Consider the following 8,421-nt stretch of genomic DNA (forward strand, 5'->3'; position numbering starts at 1 on the left):
TTCTGTGCTTATACCTTTCCCAGTACTTCTATGTTTTCACTGAGCTGGGAACTCATTTAGGACTTTTTGGAGGGATTTGAGTGCGTAGAATTTATTGATGAAATTACTGGCCATTAGCAGTTAATTTAATCTCCCATCCTTGGAGGTTGAGGATAGGACTGAAAGTTCTCAGTTTCCAATCAGAACTAGGACTTTCTGCTAACCATCCCCATCCTAAAGCTATTGAAGTCTCCCAGAAACATTGTATTAGAATGAAAGAGAATCTTATCATGTATCACTTAAGAAATTCCAAGGATGTTAGTGTCTTTATTTCAGAAATCAAGAACAAAGCCCAAGTATCTTTCTATGACATCATACTATAACATGAAACATAGAAACAAAATAAAAAATACTCAAATCAAACTCCTAGAGATAAAAACTACCATGTATGAGATGACAAATATACAACCAATTAGATAAACAACTGGTGATATTAACAACCAATTAGTGCTGAAGGAAGATTAGCAAACTTGAAGACATAACAATAATAACAAAAGAGCCTACAAGGAACAAAGAAAAAAATAATTAAAAAATGAACAAGACATCAGTGAGCTGTGGGTGAACTCCAATTACCATAAAATATATGTGATATTAGTCCCAGAAGAAGGGGCAAGATAAAACTATTTTAGAAATAGTGGCTGAAAATTTTCTAAAGTAAACGTCGACATTCTAAGAATCAGCAAACTAAAATGGACTGGAATGGGTGAATTTAACTCAGATGACCATTATATCTACTACAGTGGGCAGGAATCCCTTAGAAGAAATGGAGTAGCAATCATGGTCAACAAAAGAGTCCAAAATGCAGTACTTGGATGCAATTTCAAAAACGGCAGAATGATCTCTGTTTGTTTCCAAAGCAAACCATTCACTACCACAGTAATCCAAGCCTATCCCCCAACCAGTAACACTGAAGAAGCTGAAGTTGAATGGTTCCATGAAGACCTACAAGACCTTTTAGAACTAACACCCAAAAAAGATGTCCTTTTCATTATAGGAGACTGGAATGCAAGAGTAGGAAGTCAAGAAGCACCCAGAGTAACAGGCAAATTTGGCCTTGGAATGCAGAATGAAGCAGGGCCAGGGCTAATAGAGTTTTGCCAAGAGAACGCACTGGTCATAGCAAACACCCTCTTCCAACAACACAAGAGAAGACTCTACACATGGACATCACCAGCTGGTCAACACCGAAATCAGATTGATTATATTCTTTGCAGCCAAAGATGGAGAAGCTCTATACAGTCAGCAAAAACAAGACCAGGAGCTGACTGTGGCTCAGATCATGAACTCCTTTATTGCCAAATTCAGACTTAAATTGAAGAAAGTGGGGGAAACCACTAGACAATTCAGTATGACCTAAATCAAATTCCTTACGATTATACAGTGGAAGTAAGAAATAAATTTAAGGGACAAGATCTGTTAGAGAGAATGCCTGATAAACTATAGATGAAGGTTAGTGACACTGTACAGGAAACAGGGATCCAGATCATCCCCATGGAAAAGAAATGCAAAAAAGCAAAATGGCTCTCTGGGGAGGCCTTACAAATAGCTGTGAAAAGAAGAGAAGTGAAAAGCAAAGGAGAAAAGGAAAGATATAAGCATATGAACGCAGAGTTCCAAAGAATAGCAAGGAGAGATAAGAAAGCCTTCCTCAGTGATCAATGCAAAGAAATAGAGGAAAACAACAGAATGGGAAAGACTAGAGATCTCTTCAAGAAAGTTAGAGATACCAAGGGAACATTTCATGCAAGGATGGGCTCGATAAAGGACAGAAATGGTATGGACCGAACAGAAGCAGACGATATTAAGAAAAGTTGGCAAGAATACACAGAACTGTACAAAAAAGATCTTCATGACCCAGATAATCACGATGGTGTGATCACTCACCTAGAGCCAGACATCCTGGAATGTGAAGTCAAGTGGGCCTTAGAAAGCATCACTACGAACAAAGCTAGTGGAGGTGATGGAATTCCAGTGGAGCTGTTTCAAATCCTGAAAGATGATGCTGTGAAAGTGCTGCCCTCAAGATGCCAGCAAATTTGGAAAACTCAGCAGTGGCCACAGGACTGGAAAAGGTCAGTTTTCATTCCAATCCCAAAGAAAGGCAATGCCAAAAATAATCAAACTATCGCATAATTGCACTTATCTCACACGCTGATAAAGTAATGCTCAAAATTCTCCATGCCAGGCTCCGGCAGTACTTGAACTGTGAACTACCAGATGTTCAAGCTGGTTTTAGAAAAGGCAGAGGAACCAGAGATCAAATGGCCAACATCTGCTGGATCATCGAAAAAGCAAGAGAGTTCCAGAAAAAACATCTATTTCTGCTTTATTGACTATGCCAAAGCCTTTGACTTTATGGATCACAATAAACTGTGGAAAATCCTGAGAGAGATGGGAATATCAGACCACCTGACCTGCCTCTTGAGAAACCTATATGCAGGTCAGGAAGCATCAATTAGAACTAGACATGGAAAAACAGACTGGTTCCAAATAGGAAAAGGAGTATATCAAGGCTATATATTGTCACCCTGCTTATTTAACTTCTATACAGAATACATCATGAGAAGCACTGGGCTGGATAAAGCACAAGCTGAAATCAAGATTGCTGGGAAAAATATCAATAACCTCAGATATGCAGATGACACCACACTTATGGCAGAAAGTGAAGAGGAACTAAAAAGCCTCTTGATGAAAGTGAAAGAGGAGAGTGAAAAGTTGGCTTAAACCTCAACATTCAGAAAGCTAAGATCCTGGTATCTGGTCCCATCACTTCATGGGAAATAGATGGGGAAAAAGTGGAAACAGTGTCAGACTTTATTTTTTGGGGGCTCCAAAATCACTGCAGATGGTGATTGCAGCCATGAAATTAAAAGATGCTTACTCCTTGAAAGCAAAGTTATGACCTGCCTAGATAGCATATTGAAAAGCAGAGATATTACTTTGCCAACAAAGGTCAGTCTAGTCAAGGCTATAGTTTTTCCAGTGGTCATGTATGGATGTGAGAGTTGGACTGTGAAGAAAGCTGAGCTCCAAAGAACTGTGTTGCTTTTGAACTGTGGTGTTGGAGAAGACTTTTGAGAATCCCTTGGACTGCAAGGAGATCCAACCAGTCTATCCTAAAGGATATTAGTCTTGGGTGTTCATTGGAAGGACTGATGCTGAAGCTGAAACTCCAGTACTTTGGCCACCTCATGCGAAGAGTTGAGTCATGGGAAAGGACCCTAATGCTGGGGGGAATTGGGGGCAGAGGGAGAAGGGGACGACAGAGGATGAGATGGCTGGATGGCATCATCTACTTGATGAACATGAGTTTGGGTGAACTCCAGGTGTTGGTGATGGACAGGGAGGCCTGGTGTGCTGTGATTCAATGGGTCACAAAGTGTCAGACACGACTGAGTGACTGAACTGAACTGATAACTCATACACCCAACAAGATGAATGAGCTCTGTATAAAATAACCATGAAGAAAACTACACCATGGCATATCATAATTAAATAATTCAAAACCAATGATTAAGGTAAAACCTTAATATCAGAGAGGCTTAAATACTTATTATGTAAAAAATAAACGAAGGTAAGCTGATTTCTTCTCATACACACACACGCAATAGTGCAATACCTTTAAATAAAAAAATAATAACCTAGAGTAAATAATAATCTAAGTAAATAATAATCTAAAATATTTTTAAAGAAATAAAATAAAGAATCATTCAGACATATCCAAGCTGAAAGAACTGGTCACCTGCAGAGCCACAGTGCTAGAAATGTTAAAGGATGCTTAGGCAGAAGAAACAACAAATCTTATGGAAACGTGGATCTGCAGAAAGGAGGGAAGAACACAGAAAATGGCAGTTGCATGGACAAACACACATGACTTTTTTCCTTAAAATGTAAAACTCTGAAAAGATAACTAGCTATTTGAACAAAAATGGTGAAAATGTTATGAGGTTCATAACTTATATGCAAGGTAAATATATTATGCTTAGAAGGGGAAAATGGAAATATATTAAGATGCTTATACTATACATGACATGGTATAAAAATCACTTGGAAGCTGACTGGGATAAGTTAACCATGTATGTATGTTATAACCCTGAAGCAATCACCAAAAGTATGAATCCAAGTCATCGATAATAAGCTATATGTTTATTGAGCCTAAGACTCAATATTAGTCAAGATGTAAATTCTCCTAAATTTGAAACATAGATTCAGTCAATGTGGCCTACGTTTGTCTCAAAACAAGCTTCTTGCAAATGTGGATGAGCCATGTTTACATTGCTCAAAATTTATATGGATTACAAAATTTATATGGAAAGGCAAAGGAACTCAAAGAGTTGAAACAAATGCTCCCACCCCCGCCAAAAAAGAATGCAGTTGGAAGACTAGTTGATTTCAAGACATTATAAAGTTAGAGTAATCAAGACAGAATAGTATTGATGAAAGGATATGTCAATGGAACAGAATAGAGAACTGAGAAATAGACGATACAAACACTGTCAATTTATTTTTGACAAAGATGCAAAGGTAATTCAATTGGAGTATTTTTAAGAAATGTTGCTTAGAGTAAATGGATATCCATATGCAAAAATATGAATCCTGTATGCCTCACAGTTTGTATAAAAAATGGCTCAAAATGGATTATTGACATACATATAAACTGCACAACTAAAACTTTCAGAAGAAAACACAGGAAAAAAGTCTCCATGATCTTGATTTTAGTGATGTTTTGAGATATAACACTGAAAGCACAATCTAAACAACGAAAAAAGCACATGTATGTAGATAGGTAGACAGACAGAGATTTACCAAAATTAAAATTCTTGCTCAGCAAAGGGCACTATTAAGAGAATAAAAAGGAAAGTCACTAATAGAAAATATCTGCAAGTAACATAGCTACTGTAGGTCTTATATCTATAATGCATAAGGAATTCATAAAACTTAAGATTTAGACAACAATATACCAAATTAAAAATGGGTATAAGGGCTTCCCTGGGTGCTCAGGTGGTAAAGAATCTCCTTGCCCATGCAGAAGACCTGGCTTCTAATCCATGGGTCCAGAAGATCCCTGAAGAAGGATATTGCAACCCACTCCAGTATTCTTGCCTGGAGGATTCCATGGACAGAGGAGCCTGGTGGGCTATGTCCCTGGGGTCACAAAGAGTCAGACACAACTGAGTAACTAACACACACACACACATAAAATAAACTAAAAATGGAAAACAATCCAGGAGTTGCTGCACAGGTGAATAGATAAACTAGAGTGCATAGTTTATCATAATGGAAATCTAGTCGATCATAAAAAGGAACAAATTATTGATTCAGGAAACAAAAAAGGGTCAAGTGCATTTTGTTAAACAACAAAAATTCAAGAGAAACATAGGGTGTAATACTTTTCATATGAAATTATAGAAAAGACAAAAATATGGGATGAAAACCACATCTGTCATTGCCAGTAACTGGGTCTGGAGAAAAGATTGATTACCAAAGCGTAGTAGGAAGGGGTAAATTTTTCTGTGACAGAATTGTTATATGTGATACTATGGTGCAGGGGACACACGTGTGCGTGCTCAGCCATGTCTGACTCTTTGCAATCCTCTGGACTGTAGCCCACCAGGCTCTTCTGTCCATAGGATTTTCCATGTAAGAATACTGAAGTAGGCGGCTGTGCCCTCCTCCAGGGGATCTTTCTGACCCAGGGATCAAACCTGAATTTCTTGTGTCTCTTGAACTGCAGGCAGATTTTTTTTACCACTTGAGCCATTGGGGAATGTGCTAGGGATATGACTCTATGCATTTGTCAACATCCATAGATCTGTATACAAGAAAGAGTGGATTTCCCTGTGTGCAAATTCTATAAAATTTTGATAGGATATACTATAAGAAGATGAAATGTGGACTGTAATAAATCTATCTGCATGTCACAAACACTGAAAAGTGTGAGATTGAAAAGAGATCGTCTGAATAACTTTGTAAAACAATATTTTGCCTAAATGAGTGAAACTAAAGAAAATAAGGCCTCCCCTAGGCTACATATGACAAAAATGCTGAGGTCTTCAGTCAAGAGTTCATAATGTGAAAATTATTCAAGTTCTTTAGAGGAGACTGTATCAATATCATTGAAGACTAACACTAGGAGAATGTAAAAAGAAAAAGAAAGCACAATGGAGTGTCTCACCAATTGTTAGTTGTCAAGAAACTTTTGCTGATTTAGTAGACGCTTTGATCATATAAGATTAGTGACATTAGCAAAAGACTCAAACTCAATGATAAACAACTTATATACATCAGATCTCTATTTCGGGAGGTCATCCTAAAATTTTGCAAAGTTCCACCACCTCAAAGTATATAATATATAATTTATTAAGATTTGCCAAAAATGAAAAGAAAGCCTATAGAAGTTTGAAGGATTGTGTTAATAAAAGATGAGACTGTACATAGAATACTTTTGAAAAAAGAAATCAGTATGTCTCCTGTTCTAAACAGGCAAGAGAGAAAGGTCATACTTTTATAAACTGATCATTAAGGAAATAAGATTACATCAGATTATCCTAGCTTAATGATACTAGCCCATGGGTTCAATTGTTTACTTGCCCAGGTTTCATGTCCATGAGATTCAACTTCCTTTGGAGAGTCCTCTGCAGGGACAAAAGTTCCCATCTTCAGAGCATGAATGTACAGCCATGTTTGCCTATCTAAATCAGTCCTGTGTTTAAAATAAAGTTTTATTTTGTTTTGTTTGGCTTGATTAATGTGAACCAAGTACATAAGTGCCATCAATGTCGGGCATAAAAACAAATTAAACTTTGCGTTCATGAAAAGAAACAGCAGATCCTGGGCAAGGACTGAGGAAATTTTACCTGAGGAAGGTCACTTCCTCTGTGGTCAAGGTCATTCCGTCCATGGCTTCTTAAATGGTTCCATCTGTTCAATTTTCCAGTAATGGAACAAAAATTTATTGAGTGTCTATATTATGAGCCAGGTATTGTGTAAGGGTCTAGGAACAAAAAATTGACAAAGACATAGCTTATTCGATGGTGGTGCTATGTCCAGTTTAAGAAAGTAGATAAATGAACAAGGCTCATGTTGTAAATGCTTACATACTTGTGAGTTCAGAATCTTCTGAGAACAGAGTAAAAGCATTTTAGAAGGAAAGGAAAGGCAAGAACTAATTCCCAATTTTTAGCTACACAAACTTGAAAGGAAGGGGGTCCTTGCTGAGGGTGCTACTGTTGCCTAGGGTGGGATGCTAATGTCATGTAGTACAGAGGGAAGGATGGGTGAAGGACTTCCAGAGAGATAGAGAGAAATCTCACACAAAGAGAAATGATCTATATCCATATTCAGATAAACACTCATGTAGTGGAAAATAAGCCATTTCTGAGCCTAGCTCTTTTTTAAAATTGAAATATAGTTGATTCACAATGTTTTGTTAATTATTTCTGTATAGCAATGTGATTCAGTTATATATATACACATATGCATGTATATATATATATATATATATCCTTTTGCATTATGGTTTATCATTGATATTGAATATAATTCTTTCTGTGCTATACAGTAGGACCTTGTTGTTTATCCATGCTATATGTAAAAGCGTACATCTGCTAACTTCAAACTCCTGCTCAATCTCTCCCCAAAACGTTTCCCCTTTGGCAACCACCAGTTTCTTCTCTATATCTGTGATTCTGCTTCTATTTCACAGATAGGTTCATTTGTGTGATCCTTTAGATTCCATGTATAAGTGATATTGTATGATATTTGTCTTTTTCTGACTCATTTAACTTGGTATGATAATCTCTAGGTGCATCCATGTTGCTTTAAATAAAATTATTTCATTCTTTTGTATGACTGAGTAGTATCCTATAGTATATATGTACCAAATCTTCTGTATCCATTCCTCTGTCAGTTGACATTTGAGTTGTTTCCATGCGTTGACTATTGTGAATAGTGCTGCTATGAACAGAGGGGTGCATATGTCTTTTTGAATTGTAGCTTTGGCCCAGGAGCAGGACTGCTGGATTATATGGTGATTCTATTTTCAGTGTCCCGAGGAAACTCCATACTCTTTTCCACACTGGATAAGCCTAGCTCTTAATCCCATTAAGGAGAAATGAACTGTTGTACATTAAATATTCATTTGATTTTCTATATATGCCACTATGAGGTAATTCAAGAGAGGGTTGCTGCAATATTGTGTTGAGTTATGGGGTTTTTATAATGTTCAAAAACATAAATCACTGATAGAAAAGTCATTAATGGAATTTTTCCTTCTAGTAAAAACATATATAATATACATATATATGTATATGGGTCTGCATTTACAGCTGTCTTATTTCAATGATTTTACTTAAATAAGTGGTATGATTTGCTTCAACATTA

The sequence above is a fragment of the Budorcas taxicolor genome, chromosome 9 (genome assembly GCF_023091745.1).
Source record: "Budorcas taxicolor isolate Tak-1 chromosome 9, Takin1.1, whole genome shotgun sequence".
NCBI classification, from domain to species: Eukaryota; Metazoa; Chordata; class Mammalia; order Artiodactyla; family Bovidae; genus Budorcas; species Budorcas taxicolor.